At 38.5% G+C, this 19,848-nt stretch overlaps 1 protein-coding gene and 1 pseudogene across 1 annotated transcript in view; one reads left to right on the top strand and one right to left on the bottom strand.

Annotated features, from left to right (window-relative positions):
* The window catches only part of LOC120243889 (N-chimaerin-like), a gene marked incomplete at its 3' end in the record, with an annotated part of 75,921 nt that overhangs the window by 38,424 nt on the left and 17,649 nt on the right, over window positions 1-19,848 (bottom strand). The gene's annotated exons all lie outside the window — the stretch shown is intronic.
* Window positions 7,185-7,348, top strand: LOC120243907 (annotated as a pseudogene).

Below are 19,848 nucleotides of genomic sequence, written 5' to 3'. Positions count from 1 at the left end.
TTTTCATCTCTGTGGGGGCCGGGCGGGTCAGCACCCCTATCCCTGCAACATCCAAGGGTCCACTGTATATCCTCCTTGTTCTTTTCTTACAGGAAAAGCTGCAATGTTTTTCTCTTTGTTGTTATCCATCCTTCAGGCAGTTATTCCTAACCCACACATTTCCCATAAGCCAACATAGTTTTGTAGCAAAAGGAGTCTCTTGCCATATTCTCAGGCTTAGGAGATGCACTAAAATGTGTTTATTAGAATGTGCATTATTTTTTGACACAGATTCATATAATACTTAGGATTCCTCAATGATGAGAGTCAACATGTCATTTTGCCAGTGAGCATTAAAACAGCAACCTTTCAAAATCTTGCCTCACATCAGTGTTTTCAACTTTTATCAAGAGGACAGGTACTCAGCATAAAGGATATAACAACTCTTAGATGAAACTCTATGTGGAAAAGAGAGATAATGCTCCTATTAGTAATAATTTGACATCACAGGTAATGGAAATGGGAAATGATCACAACACTTCTCACCTTATCATGATAATTTCCTAATGCATTTCTTTTAAACCGGACTTCTCTGGGAAAACCAGTTACTTAAAAAAAAAAAAAAAAAAAAAGTAGTGGGGCGCCTGGATGGCTCAGTCGGTTAAGCATCCAACTTCAGCTCAGCTCATGATCTCGTGGTTCGTGGGTTTAAGCCCCACGTCAGGCTCTGTACTAACAGCCAACTCAGAACCTGAAGACTGCTTCAGATTCTGTATCTCCCTCTCCCTCTGATCCTCCCCTGCTCACCCTGTCTCTCTCTCTCTCTCAGAAATAAATTTTTAAAAAAACATTAAAAATTTTAAAAGAAGAAGTGGATTGTGAAGAACACAGAGAAATTTGCTTTAGATTACAAGATGTGGAGCCAAATGCGGAATAAGGCAGCTCAGAGCTGTAGAAAAGAAAGCAGAGTCAGATATGGAAGTAATATTGTGTCAACCACAAATGAGCAGAGTTGGATAATTCTAAGCACATGCTAACCATCCCAAGGTATAATAAAATGCTCAGCATGTTTTAATTAAATGTGCTTTGACTGCACACATGACAGTACAGGCTGCCAAGATGAAAACACTCTTTGGAAATGAGAACTTGTGTTCCAAATGGATAGGTACCTATTTTTCTTCCTTTGAGAGCAGGACCCAGGGCATGAAAGCTCTCTCTTGTCCACAGCTGCATCCAACAAGGCCTGAAATGAATGCGTAATAGATGTATTTTGTCTTAAAAGTTCCTGCAGTGCAGGGACACGAAGAGCAACTACCTTAAAGTATAATAGCAACAAAGGTCCATCTTTTCTCAATTCTAAAATCCAAGTGCTTTGAAAAGTAAAAGTATTTTTATAATTCATTTGGCAACAAACACTGCCCTGTCCTAAACCTAAGAGTATTATCATAATTCTTTATAATTCATTTGACGGCAAAAACCTCACCTGAATGGATACAAGAATATTTACAGTCTTAGGGCACCTGGGTGGCTCAGTTGGTTGAGCATTCAACTCTTGATTTCGGCTCAGGTCACGATCTTATGGTTCATGGGTTCAAGCCCCACATCAGGCTCCTTGTTGACAGTGTGGAGCCTGCTTGGGGTTCTCTCTTGCCATCTCTCACACGCTCTCTCTCTTTCTCAAAATAAATAAATAAACTTAAAAAAATATTTACGGTCTTTATTTATTCCACTGAGCGCGACTGTTTATTCGTTTCATTGCAGAAATATCAATGTGTGATTACAGTGTTTTCTCAAACACTGCTGGAATGTTATAAAATACATACATATGAAATGTTTTACCATTCTAAAATCAGAAACATTATAACACACATCTGTTGATAAGGGATTACAGATCAACTACCGCTATTTATAGGTGACCATGTTAAAACACAAGTGAGAATATGACACTGCTCTGCTAGATTCTCTCCAATGGCTTCCTATGTCACACAGAATAAAAGCCAAACTCTTTACAAATTCCAAAAAGATTGCTACTCAAAGAGAACCACAACATTGACATCACCTGGTAATTTGTTGGAAATGCAGAACTGCAAGACCCAGTTCCCATCTATGAATCAGAAATGTCATTTTCACAAGACCCCCAGCTGACATGGATGCATGTGATTTTTTGGAAGTGCTGACCCACCAGACCCTGGAGGGCCTGTTCTTCTTACCTTGCTAGGTTCACCTCCTACCCTTTTCCTCTCACCTCCTCCTCCTTCCCAGCCTCTGGTGTTGTCGCCATTTATGAAACATACAAGAAACAGATAGCTGTTCCCTGGGACTGGAATGTCCTCCCCACAGGTCTCTCTGACTTGCTCTTTCACCTGCTTCAGCTCTTTCTTCAAAATGAGGCCTTCTAAATGAGGCCTTCTCTGTCACCCTATCTAAAATGTCCAAAACCCCTTGACAATTCATATTCTTCTATTTTCATTAGTTGTCATATTTTTTCTCTTTAGTACCTGTAACTATCTAAAGTATGAACACTTTGCCAAACGATGTTGTTTTTTTTGTCTCTTCCCATTAGAATCTAAGTTTCATGAGGGCAGAGTCTTGTTTTTCACACTGCTGGAACAGCCTTTTTCAGTGTGGTCTGTGGACTCCTGTGGTGCACTAAGACTCTTTCAGGGGGACGCACAAGATCAAAACTATTTCCATCATTATACTAAGAGGTTATTTGCTTTCCTCACACTCCATGCAAAAGCTCTGGTGGGTAAAACTGCCGGGTTGCAGTGCAAAGCACTGCAGTAGCACCAAACTGTATTAGTTGTCACTATCCTTCACCACCACATGCACTCATGCTTTAAAACAAAATAATTCAAGGGGCGCCTGGGTGGCTCAGTCAGTTAAGCATCCAACTTCAGCTCAGGTCATGATCTCACAGTTCATGGGGTTCGAGCCCCGCATCAGGCTCTGTGCTGACAGCTCCAAGCTTGGAACCTGCTTCGGATTCTGTGTCTCCCTCTCTCTCTGATCCTTCCCCCACTCATGCTCTGTCTGTCTCTATCAAAAATAAACATTAAAAACATTTTTAAATTCAATTTCACTTAAAACTTTGATGAAGTTTAAAAACCATTAATTTTATTAAATCTTGACCACTGAGTATGTATCTTTTTAATATTCCATGTGATGAAACAGGAGGTGAGCATAAGTAGGATATTATCTTGGAGAAAAGCATATGTGAGATCATTCAAGTTGTGAGTGGGACTAGCTGCAATCTTCATCAACACCGTTTCACTGGAAAGAATGACTGACAAACTAGGTCTATTCAGACCTGGATATCTGGTAGATATTCTCCTGAAAATGAACAAAGCTACTTTTTCACTTCATTGACAATAATTGACAATAGTAATTGCCAGTCATAAAATCCAAGCTTTCAAGTGAACATGAGAATTTGGAGAAAATTGTACCCACTATCATGAGCTTGACAGTTTGTTAATATTTAAAGACTTATCTGATATGATTGATAGTAATATTAAAGAATGTGATTTGTTAATACATTGTATAGTGAAGTGTGCTAACATTTGTAAAATCTGTGTAACTCAATGAACTAGTGTTTTTGAAATGACAAAATGCATTACAGTATAAAACCATGTGTGAGTGAAAGATGCAGTCAAACAATATAGACCAATGGATTTTTTAAAAAGATTTTTCATTTTTAAATAATCTCTCCACCCAATGTGGGGCTCAAACTCACAACCCTGAGATCAAGAAATGCACACTCCCAGTGAGCCAGCCAGGCACCCCTAGACCAATGGATTTTAATGTAACACCATAAAACGTTCACTGACACAGTTTCAGAGTCTACATTGCAACTGACCTTGAAGAAACTACCAGCTGTCAAGTTTTAGTGTAGTATCAAAGAATAATCACAACTACTTTAAAAGATTATTGGGGTGCTGGGTGACTCGGTTAAGTGTCAGACTTCGGCTTAAGTCATGATATCATAGTCCATGAGTTCAAGTCCCACATCAGGCTCTGTGCTGACAGCTTAGAGCCTGTACCCTGCTTCAGATTCTGTATATCCCTCTCTCTCTGCTCCTCCCCTGCTTGTGCTCTGCCTCTCTCTCTCCCTCTCTCAAAAATAAACATTAAGAAAATTTTTAAGTAAAATAAGACTATTAAAATACTTCCCTCTTTTCCAACTACATACCTTTATAAGGCCAGATTTTCTTCATATACTCCAATCAAAACAACACATCACAACAAATGGCTGCAGATAGAAGCTTTCTTTCAAGCTAGACATTCAAAGAGTTTGTAAAAATGTAAAAGAATGCCACTCTTCTCACTACTTTAAAAATATAGTTATTTTCATAAAATTTTATGCTAACATATAATGGGTTTGTTATTCTTTTAAAACCAATTGATAATTTTTTTTTAGTTTCTCAATTCTATTTTCAAATATAATAAATAGCAATACATAAAACCAACATAAACATGCTCCTTAGGTTCCATGGTAATATTTAAGAGCGTAAATAGGTCCTGGGATGAAAAAGTTTGAGAGCCAGTGGCCTAAGACAATAGCTAGTAGATAACAGTAAATTTTGTTGCACTGCACACTTACATTGTGCTTGGCTCTCATTAAATGCTTTCTTTCTAAAATAAATAAATAAATGCTTTCTTTCTTACTTCATTTATGCCTCAAAAACAACTTTATAAGGTATTGTTACCATCACCATTTTCTAGATAAGAAAACCAGTGCTTGAGAGAGACGAAGCCATCAGCTTAAAGCCGCAAGCAGTGGAGCCAGCACTTGAGCTGAGATCGTTAAGACTGGATCACGTGCTCCTGGCCACTACCCATACTGTGATAGAGGCATGCAACATTAGATTTTTTTTAATGTTTTTATTTCTGAGAGAGAGAAAGAGAGAGAGGCAGTGTGAGCAGGGGAGGGTCAGAGAAAGAGAGGGAGATACAGAATCTGAAGTAGACTCCAGGCTCTGAGCTAGCTGTCAGCACAGAGCCCAACACGGGGCTCGAACCCACAAACCATGAGATCAAGACCTGAGCCAAAGTCGGAAGCTTAACCGACTGAGCCACCCAGGCCACCCCAAGGCACGCGACATCAGAAACAAGATCAACGGTGCGAAGCCAGGTGACTGAACTTAAAAATACGAAGGCACTAAGAAGGAGCCAACATAAAAAGTGAAATGCATTAGGGATTGAAGGGAGGACGTCTAAGGAGGTTCACGCGAGCAGAAGAAAGGCCAGGCCAGCTTCTCGGAGGCAGAATGCACATGTTTCAGGAGTACTTCAAGTGCCCACAAGGTACAACAACGATCACAGGCTGAAGAATGGACAATAAAAACCCTAAGTTTTTAGGGTCTATTTCGCTTCCAGACCAGCTTCCAAGGATAATAAACCCCTTCTGGTCAGATTCATTCCTGACACTATTAAAGTCCTCTTACTGCTGGTTGGTTTCCCTGTAGCTCAAGCTTGAGTTTAACCTTCAATGAAATGTTCAGTTCTTTGGTTGCCACATCCAAAGAAGGGTTTCCACATATCAACTTGGGTTAGCAATCAGAGACCTAAATCTATTGACTCCAAATGGCACCTCTCAGGCCTACAGTAAAGTGATACCCTGAAGTTTTGTCCTCTTGATTGGATGAGTGACAAGAAGGGCACTTAATGTCTGCCTTTTATGAAAAAGTCCTGTAAGACCAAAAACAGTAATTTCTTGCCAGCTTCGAATTTTCCTAAGCTAAAAATTCCTGCTAGGATATGCAGATATACTTTTCTACAGTCTTGAAATTTCTTCTTCCTGTAATATTTAAACCATGACTCACTCTTGCTAAGGATGATTAAAAAGGGAGTGATCTAGGATTGCAAAGGAAAACAGAAGATGAAGTAGGTGCTAGAGCAGTAGCCATGATGTAGCAATGTGGCGTTCAGATCAACAGTGGAGGTTGGGGCGGGGGGGGGGGGCGCGCCTGGGTGGCTTAGTCAGTTAAGCGTCCGACTTTCGCTTAGGTCATGATCTCCCGGTTTGTGGGTTCGAGCCCCGCGTCGGGCTCTATGCTGACTGCCAGCTCGGAGCCTGGAGCCTGTTTCAGTCTGTGACTCCCTCTCTCTCTGACCCTCCCCTGCTCACGCTCTCTCTCTCTCTCTCCTAGAAATAAATAAAACATTAAAAAAAATTAAAAACAAAAAAACAACAAAAAAAAAAACAGTGGAGGTTAGGGGGAAAAAAGCAAAGTCAAGTCCAGGAACTGTTTTCCCCACTCTACTGAGAGAGAGGTCAAAAGTCAGTTACAGTGTTCCCCCATTGTGTTAATATGTTCAGTGTTGAGACTGTGAGGAGTAAGCTTTATAACCCTGTCTGAGAGGTTTGAAAATTTTTGACTCAACTATGTCTATGGAAGACCTGAAATAAAAAAATATAACCTCTTAATATGTACAAGATCTGTAACCATGAAAAAAAATGAATTTCAAGCATATTCTCAAAATTCTGGGAAGTCCTGAAAAGTTCCTAGAATATAAAGAGATAAGAATAATAACTGATGTTCTTTCTCTGGCTTTCTTTCTTCATTTTCTTTTAGTGACTATAAAAAAAAATGAAGAGGGCTTCCATAGCTTCACTAGTGATCTACGATTATCCTAACACTAGAAACCTTCAGTTCCTCAAACACAAATTCTTCTACATGGGACCATCAAAGTAAAAGTCTAAGATGAGAAAGAGAATGCTGGGTAACAGTGACTATGCTCACTGGTATTTTCCAGAGTTGAGTGGGCTGCTGTCCAATGATCATGCCTCCTTCCATCACCGCCTATGCTTCAACATATGGTATAGAGATCTGCAGCAAGTCAACATTTTGCTGGATCATAAAACAGAAAACATGTATATGAAACATAGTTATTAGTATTTTAGATTCCACAGAACACTGTGGTCTTCTTGCATGACAGCAATGGACCAACTTAGGATACTCAAAGCCCATTCCCAAAACACAATTTTCTTAGGAAGGGCAGAAACCAGGAACAGAGCTAACATTAGATCCACTAGTGTCTGGGAAATTAATGACTGAAACAAAGTTGCAGGATATTTCTCTATGAATAGATCAAACACTCCAAAGAAAAAGGATGGCAGGGTGTTTCACCCTCTAGTACTCAGGAAGAAGAAGAAGGATACATTGTCTGCAAGACAGGTGACAGGTTTCGGAAAGAACAATGAGATGGCTTCTCAGCCTTTTGTCTAAGATCAAGTGTAGTATCTGTTCTTATCAGAAAGGACAATGAGGACCTGCTTCACTGCACTACTAGTTTTGTCAGAACTGGTTACAAGTGTGGACTCTGTTATAAGCACCTGTTTGACTAGTGCTTACTAACTGTGTGCCTCACCCTGGGCAAATGAACACTAGCTGCTATTATTAGAAATTAGAAAAAAAAATTCAACTTGATTCCTGAGGTAACTGACATCAAGGAAATCTGTAGGGAAAGAAATGTAGATGTCACTAGAGGTTTTCATAGAGAGTCTTCAAAACATGTAAGATGCCATAGCCTGAGCCATTACATAACAATACGCCCTTCTGTCACGCCACCAGCATTTCCTAAGCTACTGAACATCTTCTGTAGCATAAGTGCAAAGAGCTAAACAAAAAGTGATTTTCTGATTTGGAGTCAAAAGATATTTAATTCAATTCGAGCCAATATTTATCTGAAAAGACTTTAACCCCCATGAACATTATATATATATATAACATGACATATATGCCAATACTGTACTATAAATAGTTATATATATTAGTTGTAAATGTTTTATATATATAATCAAGCATGGGCACAAGTAGAAAAACAGGTTCTGGTTAAAGCTGTATGAAGAAATGTCGGAGTTAAAGCAGTGGAGGGGATCCCTTACACAAACACACCTAGGACTCTGGGAATTCCTACCAGCTCTGATGGGAAGTGAGGACTACTACCATGTAAACAGAGTACCTGGAAGTCTCTCAAGATTCCACACTTTATAAATGTCCTTGTGTAAAAAATGTCACTTCTGTTTCCCCTCACTTCTGCTTCAGGATCAGAAAGAATACCATGCCAATGCCCAACACACTTCACACATGAAATGTTACAGTCCAACAGTTTTACCAAAATGAAAAGCCAGATAATCAGTTTATTTTTAAATATCTAAATAGAGTCTTCTTTTGTTTAACTCCAGATTTGATGCAGCTTTCTAATAAGCAATATTAGTTGTTACTCAAAAAGCAGACGAATGATTTATGTCATGCAGCTGTGAACAAGCATTTTGTTTGCAATACTGTCTGCATGCTTTACTGCACTAACATTGTTAGAATGCCCTCAAGGATGCTGCATACAACGGACTGGGAAACAAAAGGTCACTGTCACTGGAAAATGAAAAAAGACTCATCTGATTCAAACCAACATCTAGCACAGAGAAATGACAACAATGGAAAAACATTTCGTGTGCCTTTATCAGTCTGTAAAGGAGAATTATTTATCTCTAATAAGACTTAAAATTCTTATATCATAACAAAAATAAATGAATTTTTCCAGTTCACAAGTGACAATTAGATCACATTCTGTTTTCTCATAAATTTAAAAATATTTGGTGTACCTTTGAAAGTCAACGCAAATGTGCTGGTAGTAAATGTTTTCCCAGCAACAAAGAAATGCTCAAATTTAAAGGTAACGTAATGTAATTTCATTTATATCATTAACATATATAGATACATAAGGCTAGATTCTTTCATGTATATTACATATGTATGAAATAAACAATTCCATAAAATTTGAGTTCTCAGTATAAAATATGTGCCTGTAATTTCTTTTAAATGTTTATGTATTTATTTTGAGAGAGAGAGAGAGAGAGAGAGAGAGAGAGAGAGTGAGCGAGTGAGCACGGGAGGGCAGAGAAAGAGAATCCCAAGCAGGCTCCAAGCTATCATGCTATCAGCATTGAGCAGAGCTCACCAACTGTGAGGTCATAACCTGAGCTGAAATCGAGAGTCCAGTGCTTAACTGATTGGGCCACCCAGGCAACCCTTGTGTCTGTAATTAAATTTTTAAAAATCCCTTGATTTTCTATCTAAACAGGCCATAAAAAATGATGAAAATGACAGGGAACATACTGACAGAAGCTACGCTGGCCACTGGGTATTAACTGTCCTAACAAACTCGCCTGATAGACAAGGAAGGTAATTTCTGCATTTTACTAGTACACGTAATATTTTCTGAAGGCACAAGAAGTTCTTTTATTGCTAATTCTTTTTAATGTTTATTTATTTTTGAGAGAAAGAGAGACAGAGCACAAATGAGGGAGGGGCAGACACAGAGGGAGACACAGAATTGCAAGCAGGTTCCAGGCTCTGAGGCATCAGCACAGAGCCCGATGCAGGGATCAAACTCACAAACTATGAGATCATGACCTGAGGTGAAGTTGGACTGAGCCACTCAGGCGCCCCTGAAAGCACAAGAAGTTCTAAGAAAACTCCCGGTGTCAAACAAATGCATATTATTAACCTCACTATTTTATTCCACTACTACTCAGCAGTAAAATGCTGATACAATCAGAAGCAAGCTAAACTAATAATTAAAATATACATATTTGTGTTTATTGCATAAATACAAGTGTTTCCTCTAAAGTGTGGGAAGGTAGGGGAAATGGTATGGTTTTCATCTATTTAAGAATTCTCATTTCTGTGAATTTTTTTCTCCATTTTTTTTATTTTGAAAATATCCAAATCTACAAAAAAATGAAAGATCAAGTACACTGTTTAGTGCATCTTTCATCCAAATTCACTAATTGCTAACATCTGCCCCATTTGTTACCTTCTCCCTCTTCTAACCCCCCAAAATAACTTCAGAGTTAAGTTACAGGCATCACAAAACTTCACTCATACATAGTTTAGCACATATATCCTAAAAGTAAAAACGTTCTCCTACATGCACACAATATCATTCTCACACCCAAGAAATTAACCCACTGTTAGCCAGGAAACACAATGACCACTATTTACTATCTGGGTCCATGAAACTTTTTTTATTTTTTGTGTATTTAAGTCATTTTTGAATAATCTGCCAGTTCAAAACTAAAAGTAGAATGAAAAATAACCTATTTTAAATTTAATAAACATTTAAACATGGCAAGCCAAAATTTTATTCCATATTTTTTCGCTATAAATTAAATAAAATGTCTTGATGTTATTTTTTGAATGCAACTAGCTGCTTACCTACAGTCCTATATGAACCTACGTATTCATTTTGTAAGTACCTGTCCCGGGTCTCAAATACAGCTGTAACAGAATTTAGCTCATCATCAAGCTGGCTCTTTTTCTTGCACTTACATTGTCAAAACGCAGTATTTCATATTTTAAAAATATCTTCTTAATGTTCTAGCTTATAACTATTTCTGGTTCTTCCTCTTGCACTTACATCTTCAAAACATAACACTTTTGAAAACTCAGATGGCTCATAGTTTTGTTGGAGAGAAGAGAGTCCTCTTCTTTGCTCCGTAACTGCAAAACTTTTTAGATTGACAAAAACCAATTAAAATGATCAACCCAGTAAGTTGATCGGTTCCACATCATCTCTTTCCTTCCTGTGGCTTCTGTCCACACACCTGTCTTGGGCACGTGTCCAGTTAAGAACTGTCTCAGGTGTACTGTGGTGCACAGGCATCAGGAAAGATGAAAAAAACAACAGCCTCTGTCCTATTAGCAAAATGGGACGGTCCAGATTCTTACTGCAAAACAGGATGCAATGAAGTCCTTCCTGTTGAATGACTAGCTGGATATTAATACCTGATATCCTTCTTTCCTTAGACACATACTGTTTGTTGTCAATTCTTGAGTTTGAGAAAATTCACCTACCACGTTAGTTGGCTTTTTTTTTTTCTATAAGCGGCTAGATAAGGGGCCAAATATTTTCAACTCTGTGAGCCAAACCACCTCTGTCTCAACTATATAAGTCTGCCTGTACAGTGGGAAAGTAGCGACAGACAATATTAAACAAATATCCATGGCTTTTCCCAATAAAACTTTACTTCGGAAAACAGGCGGTAAGCTGGCTTTCTGACCCTGAACATCATCACTTGATAATTTATGTTCTCGGGTTTCTTCTGTATGATAAATTTAACCATCATCATTAAAGTCTAGGGGACTATGATCTATTTATCTTCTGATTTATCTAAGAGCTGTGGAATGTCTTCCTCTGTCAAAATCCTTTGCCATTATGCCCAGGAAATAAAAATTTCTAAATTTCTAATTGTGTTCAATGAAGTATGTTCAGTGACATTTTAACAAAACACAACTACCAAGATAGTGACTCCAAGCTCCCCTTACACCTCCTTACAAGATGATGCAATACTTCGGGCAGCACAGTGGGAAACTGGCCAATGACAAAACAGCAAGCCTGTATTCCACACCCACAGCGCTCCTCCCTTTCTTGTTCATTTTAGGGTTTTTTAACATGATTGAGAATGAAAGTGATAAGTAATGTTGAAATCATCCCTAGGATGATAAAGTGGCAACATGGCTTCAAGATGCAGGAAAAATAAGACCATAAAAATCCCTTAATGTATCTTAGATGTAGAAAGAAACCCGTATGGTAGTCGGAAAATACTGTTCTGGTTTTTTTTAAGGTAGAATTTCCTTTGTTCTTTAGAAGTTCCCTAACAAATAGTTAGAACTTCCCAAAAAAGAAACTCAAAAATTAATACTATTTGAATAGAAAGGACCCTGATGGCATATCAAGATTGAAACATATCATCAAATATGCCCAACTATGTGAAAATGCCCTTCTGTTTTGTGATCCAGGATCCAAAGTGCATCACATCTGGTTGCCGTGTCTTCTTAGTGTTCTTTAAGCAAGAACAATCTTGCTCTCTACCTTTAAAAAACCTTTCATGACAATGACATTTGTAAGAAATCTGTACCACTTGTCTTGCAGAATGTCCACATTTTGTCTTTCTGTGATTATTTCCTCATGATTCAGATCAGGACCTGTTACATACTATTCCAGTCCCTTGTTCAAAAACTATTGTGCTCGCTTCAGCAGCACATATACAAAAATTATTAAGAACTGCAAGACGGCAACAGCACAGCATTAAACCCAAAGCAAGGTTCTTGGGAGCACGGGGCCGTGTGTGACTGTTCACGTCCACATACCCACCCCATCACGCCAGCCAGGGCGCGGGGTTAGCGTTTCTGGAAGCCCACCACAGAGATGATGATGTATACTCCCCACTGCGTCACATGGGGAGACACAGCCATTCTGCAAATATGAATTCCAGGCTTCAAATACATCTCTAATCAGTTCTAGTTTATCAAGACTTCTGGTTCTTTTTCTTACGCTAGTATTTGTCAAAATGCAATAAAGGTTCTAGATTCCAAATTCATCTTGGTAAATGGTAGCTAGTGTGAAATGTAGTTAATGATACACAGTAATTTTAAGCTGTTCCCAGCATACTATTTCCTACCCTTCCATACTGACTGGAATAAATTCATGACATAAAATAAAATGTTTTCAAAATACCCTGGAAGTCAAAATGAGAGCCAAACTCAGTGACTCAAGAAAAGAAAATGTGCATCACCATCAATTAGATAGACTCTCATTCATCCACCCATCAAACATATACCAAGTACCAACTATGAATGAGACCATGGACTAAGTGATGCAGAAATGAATATGAATAGAACATAGTCCTATACTTGAGAATTCCATTGTTTAGGGCTGACAAAAGACATGAAATATGCACAATGCAGTGTGAGAAATGCTACAATAGACTTGCTAATGGATACCAGGAGAGCCAATTTCAAGCCCAGACTTTGCCATTTACTAATTTTATGAAGACCCAGCACATTTTACATAGGAATCAGTAGAGTTACAATAAAAGAGGAAGAGCTTTGGAAACAAAATTATTAAGCGATAGAAAAAATGAGAGGTATTATCATTATCAACCATAACTTGTTCTTGATACTCATTTGATAAAATACTCATGTGTCATGGGTGGTTTTCTAGATGATATGCTATGTGTTTTAAAAGAAAGCAAGATCAACTTAATAATGTCACTTAAGCGAAAATCTCCGTCCTCTCTGTTCTTCTTTTTCTACAGTCAACCCAGGAAACCCGCCTATCAGCAGGCTCTGGTCACCCGTAACCCACAGGGTACGAAGCAGTACTTAGACTGTACACAGGATTAACATGGGTATGTCTTTTTAAAGCAATTTTATTCGAAGATTTAAAATTGTGAAATTTTTGTATTCCCAGTTGGCTCTTGCTCTTCCCTAGGGAAAGGAGAGGTCATGAAAGCCCTAAGAATAGAAGTGCTTCCTAACAAAAACATAACTGGAACCGTGGGCACTTTTACATTATTAGGGTATTATCCTTGCTGTCAAGTCCAAGTGAACAATAAGAGCTAACGCTCTGAGAAAAGACAGGCTAGTAACACAGACCAACACCACCTCTGCTATCTTTAGTTCACCAAGAAAGCAGAAGGACCCAACAGCAAGATTTAGAAGAAAACAAAAAAGTTTTTCACCCTAGGAACCAGTGTTTAGTTTGCTTATTTACTCGGAACAAAAACCCTCACAAACTCCCACACATCAGTTCCATTTCCTACGGCAACTGCACTTCATCAGGTTTATAAACACAACTTCTCTGACACGGTGAGTTCCTGTAATATAAAAATACCCGAATCCTGTTTCTGCATGTGAAAGTTTACAGTGTTTATTATGATTTTAAAACTGTTTTCAGGGGCGCCTGGGTGGCTCAGTCAGCTGAGCATCTGACTTTAGCTCCGGTCATGATCTCGCAGTTTGTGGGTTCGAGCCCCGCATCGGTCTCTGTGCTGACAGCTCGCCTAGAGCCTGCTTTGGATTCTGTGTCTCCCTCTCTCTATGCCCCTCCCATGCTTGCACTCTGTCTCTGTCTCTCCAAAATAAATAAATGTTAAAAAAATTTTCTTTTAATTAGAAAAAATTTAAAAAAATAAAACTGTTTTCAAATGAGAGCATGGTTAAAAAGGAAAAAGGTGCAAAATTAAGCTTATAGTACATGTGGAAGTACAAATGATTTAAAAGAAAGAAATCACAGGTGCCTGGGTGGTTCAGTCAGTTAAGCATCCAACTTTGGCTCAGGTCATGATCTCATACACAGTCTGTGAGTTCGAGACCCTCACTGGGCTCTGTGCTGACAGCTCAAAGCCTAGAGCCTGCTTTGGATTCATTCTCTCTTATTCTCTCTCTCTCTCTCTCTCTCTGCCCCTCCTCAGCTCACGCTCTGTCTGTCTTTCTCAAAAACATACATTTTAAAAACAGAAACAAAAATTCAGATGAGGTGTACAACTGGTTTTTTTTTTATTTTTTTAGTGTTTGAGAGAAACAGACAAACATAAAGAGAGAGCTTGAGCAGGGGTGGGGCAGAGGGAAAGGGAGACACAGAATCCAACACAGACTCCACGCTCCAAGCTGTCAGCACAAAGCCCAATGCAGGGCTCGAACTCACAAACTGTGAGATCATGACCTGAACCGAAGTCAGATGCTTAACGGACTGACCCATTCAGGTGCCCCTGCACCGGTTTTCTATTGGTGATTAGCATGCTATGTTTTTCCTCACCACAACTAATCAGTCATAATTTGTAGTCATGGTCTCAAAAGGCGTAAGATGTACTTAAAAAATGATTTTCAAGTGGACAAATTGTTGTGAACAAAATGAGCCTGAATCTTTGTATTTTTTATATGCAGGCACTCCTTAAGATGGTTCATCTTACGATTTTTCAACTTTACAATGATGGGAAAGCAACATGCATCCAGTAGAACCATCCTTTGAGTTTTGAATTTGGGTCATTTCCTGGGCCAGCCACATGCAGGAGGACCCTCTCATGTGATGCTGGGCAGTGGTGGCCACAGCTCCCAGTCAGCCCACGATCACGAAGGGCAAACAGCCGATAAGCTTACAGCCATTCTGTTTTTCACTTTCTGTACAGTACTCAATAAAGTATATGAGATACTCACTGCTTTCTTATAAAATAGGTTTTATGTTAAAAGATTCTACCCAACCGTAAACCAATGTAAGTGTTCCAAGCACTTTTACTGTAGGTGAGGCAAAGTTATGACATTAAGTAGTTAGGTGTATTAAATGAATTTTCAACTTACAATGGGCTCATTGGGAACATAATCCCATTGTTAAGTGGAGGAAGATCTGGATACGAAATACCTGCAAATGAAACTATCACTCTTGGGGGCGCCTGGGTGGCTCAGTTGGTTAAGCATCCAACTTCAGCTCACGTCATGATCTCATGGTTTGTGAGTTTGAGCCCCACATTGGGCTCTGTCCTGACAGCTCAGAGCCTGGAGAGCCTCAGATTCTGTGTCTCCCTCTCTCTCCGCCCCTTTCCCACTCTCACTCTGTCTCTCTCAAAAATAAAAAAGCACTGGGGCACCTGGGTGGCTTAGTCAGTTAAGCATCCAACTTTGGCTCAGGTCATGATCTCGTGGTTTGTGGGTTCAAGCCCTGCGCTGGGCTCTGTGCTGACAGCTCAGAGCCTGGAGCCTGCTTCGGATTCTGTGTCTCCCTCTCTCTCAGCCCCTCCCCCACTCTCTCTCTCTCAAAAATAAACATTAAAAAAATTTTTTAAATAAATAAAACATTAAAAAATTTTTTTAACTATCACTCTTGTAGTGGTTTGTAATCATGTAAATTTGGAAGGAAAATCCCCAAAGATATTTTTCAACTAAACCATAAATACATTTTAGCAAGGAACAATAAAGAAGATCAATCTCAAGCTAATTTTAAAACTACTAAAAACTGCCATAAAGGTCAGTTTAAGAAGCACCATGAAATGTAAAACTTGGCGGAACTTTGTGTTTTGGGCACAGTCAAATCCACATCTGGCAAAAGGAGGAAACCAAATTAGAGCAAAGTGCCATCACCGAATGACATCGTTCAATGTGCTCAAAGATCTGTTTAAGCAGCTGGCTGAGGAAGCTAACCTGGCTCTTTAACTTCAAGTTGGATAATAATGTTAATAATTTGGTATTTGTTCTACTTATGATAATAACATCTACACGGACATGTCATTTTGCGAAGTGCTTGATGACAGAGTGAGAGTTTTGAGATCTACGAAAAAATTCATGGGCATATATCCAGAAATTGGGCTCAAAAGAAGACAGGCTAAATTGTGGAAAGGTTGTCAGCAGCAAGGCCACCGAGCACCCCAGGAGCCACTTTATCCTTCACAGAACCATTATCTTTTGTCACTGAGTATTTCTTTAACAAATATTTTGAGACAATGAAAAATGTTAATTTATGAATAAATGACTTTCAGTTTTCCATATGACAAAACAGTTTACCTTCTCAGCAGATGACACACCTCTTGAAACTCTTAACTGAAGAACAAAACACTACCCCAGCTATTCAGCAGCCTTCCTGATGGCTGTCTGACCATGTCTCACAAAACAATGGAACAATTCATCCCACTTGAACAGATGTATATGAACCTGAACACTCTTTAACTCAATGCAGTTTTCCAAAAGTGACAATTCTAAAGCATTTTGTCCATTAACTAAGGAAAGTAATAGTAAATACTTTTTTTCCAACAAGGAAGAACATTATATTTAAAATGGACAAATTACAGAAAATATCAAAATTCCCTCATTTTTTTTAAATGTTTATTTAGAGAGAGAGAGAGAGAATGCACACACACCCCTACAAGCAGGAGAGGGGCAGAGAAAAAGAGAAAGAGAGTCCCAAGCAGGCTCCATGCTGTCAGCGCAGAGCCTGATACAGGGCTCGATCACAAGAAACAGGAGATCCTGAGCTGAGCCGAAATCATGACCTGAGCCAAGATCAAAAGTTGAAAGCTTAACCGACTGGGCCACCCAGGCACCCCCAAATTCCCCAATTATTAAGATAACATTTCTTGCAAAGAAATACCATGCTTACAGTTCTATCACTTTGTGACACAGAAACGTCCCCCAGCAATCCCTAACCCCACACATTCCTTCTCCTCTACCTTGGGTGACAAGGAGAACCTTGTTCTCTCTCACAAATATAAGAGAACAAATGTACAGGTATGTTGCTGGCTATAAGTTACTTTTCCTGTAGGCAACAGCACATATACCTTCACCTGTTATGGATCTCTTTTAGTAGTTTACAAGTTATATACCAAGAAATTCTGTATTCATTTATCATTAAAAATGTATTTCAAAAATACAATGTTCTCACATGTACATATCCCCTCCCATGATATTCACAAGTGTTTTACTTGAACTGCATTCTACTAAAGACTCCAGTATAAAAGAGCATTTCATCATCACCAAAAGGAGGAAAAAAGCTATTTGAAAAAAAATGGGCAAAGGTAGTTTCTACTGTTAGATGTTAGGATCGTGATAAACTCTGGGGAGACAGGATGGGATAACAGGGAAGGAATTCCAAGAGGGTCGATCTAGGATGCTGGTAATGTTCACTTCTTGACCAGAGTACAAGTTACATAGATGTGTTCATTTTGTAATAAAGCATCATGCTTTTGACTTCTGTATTTTACTTGCTTACTTGTGTATTTTATTTAAATATGCTCATGTATCAGGTATTTTTCATGTATCACGTATCATAAACTTTAAAATGTATCATGTAACATACACGTAAAAATGAAAAAAAAAATCCTTGAGGAATGAATAAATATGGCTCCTTACAGTTCCATTGTTCCTTAGTATAACATCAGTAGTTCTCGTGACCAAGTCTGAGGAGGGTGACATGGGGCCCCTGGGTGGCTCAGTCGGTTAAGCATCCGACTTCGGCTCAGGTCATGATCTCACGGTTCGTGAGTTTGAGCCCCGTGTCGGGCTTTGTGCTGACAGCTAGCTCAGAGCCTGAAGGCTACTTCAGATTCTGTGTCTCCCTCTCTCTCTGAAACTCTCCTGCTCATGCTGTCTCTCTCTCTCTCTCAGAAATAAATAAAACATTAAAAAATTTTTATTAAAAAAATAATAAATATAAAATAAAAAATGAGGAGGGTGATGTAATTACCTCAAATAGTGCTTATCATCAGCCAAAAAAATCTCAGGGAGGCTCCACACATAAAGTTAGCATTCTACAGTTGCAGAATAGAAGAAAAAGTAAGAAAAATGTATCTAAGTCTAGAATCAAGCTTCAGAACTCACACATTCAGAAAAACAAGTCAATCAGTCGACTAACTGAAAAGGCTTATCCTTTCCTTGACAATTACATACCTACAATTTCAAAAAATGGGATAAAAAAGACTCACAAAGAACACATTTCAATTTAAGCTATTTAATTTTCACTTGTTTTCAAATGTGTACTATATGAATCCAGAGACAGAAGGAAAGAATTCTACTGCCTTCTTTTTTCATTTTCAGAAATATTTTAGAATTTAATTCCAAAAAAAATTATAATAACTGGTGTTTAAAAAAACCAACAGGCCTAAAATGGAGTCACATGTGCTAAGTCCTTATCACCAAACCAAGACTTAACACCGAAACTAATTGCAGTTTCAACCTTCCCCAAGAGTGAAAACTTGACCAATCAGTCTGGAATTTTCCTGGTCAGCAATGGTTAGATAAACTGATAGCCCTTATGTCCCTCCCAAAAATGGTGACTTTGCCTGAAATAATCTATTTTACCCATTTGTGACTTCCTGGCCCTATCCCTTCCTGCCTTTAAAACCCTTTCCTCTTCTGCAGCTCTCTGGAGCTCCTTTGAATTTGCTAGATGGGATGCTGCCTGATTCATGAATCTTTGAATAAAGGCAATTAGATCTTCAGATTTATTCAGCTGAATTTTGTTGTTGTTGGGTTTTTCCCCCCACTGGAAGCAGGCACATTTGAAAGTGCAATCTTCATCTTATCAATGGAAAATCAAAGCACTTTAAAAATAAAATCTTAAGATTTCAGTATTCAAAGATGCCAGTGGGTGAATCAGCACTGTGTGCTATGTGTACCTCCGCTACATCTGCTCCCCTATTACATTTCTCTGACCGAGGTTTCTCAATAAGTTCCTGAGCTCAGAAACTAAGTTAGCTTAAATTCAATGTTTACATAAATCCAGTGAAAATTATTGACTTTAAAGAGATTGTGTTTTATAAGCCCATTTAAAGCACATCTTGCACAAACCAGTATGATGTAAATGATGGCGACATGAAACTGAACACTAAACCCTTGATACAGAAAAGGGCAAGCTAACAAAGGAATGGGCTCACTGTGCAGCCTACCCACAGAACATATTCATTATGCAAGCTTAGCAGCCAGCACATACAATAATTGTTTTAAAAAAGAAATCTTTAGTGATTCTTTCTTCACATATAATAGATTCCTTCTTCCTAAACCTTCATAAGAATGGCAAAAGAAATGACTACTTTCACAACCATCTAAAATATTTGGTTTAAGCTTTAATTTTTTCAAGTCTGATTTCGTTTTCACCAGAAAGTTCCTTTTACTGTTCTTATTCCATAATATGCCTTTGATTCTACTATTGCTTGACCACTTGTCTGATGAGGCTGAGAAAAATCAGACCAATGGAATGCTACAGACCTAAACCTAACTTGCTCTGAATGTTACTGGATATACTCTCCTGTCACAGTCTTTTATGAATATAGCTTTTTCCATTGAAATTATGATCAGGATTTCAGAAAACAAAAAATTATAAAACTTCCTTCAGCAAAAGTAAATAAAACCTCCCTTAGCAACCTCCACATAATTTCCATATAATTCCCTTCCCTAACAACGATGTTAATGTGAACAGTAAACACGTAAAATAGTGTAATTAAATGCTAAATACACAGGGGTAAAGAGCCTAATGCAAACCGTATTATGATAGGATGGATTCTTGTGGCCCTTCATTACTGTTCTTTCCACTTACTAAATT

Source organism: Hyaena hyaena, unplaced genomic scaffold, assembly GCF_003009895.1.
Source record: "Hyaena hyaena isolate Hyena2069 unplaced genomic scaffold, ASM300989v1 scaffold_359, whole genome shotgun sequence".
NCBI lineage: Eukaryota > Metazoa > Chordata > Mammalia > Carnivora > Hyaenidae > Hyaena > Hyaena hyaena.
This window is presented reverse-complemented; position numbering and strand designations above follow the sequence as displayed.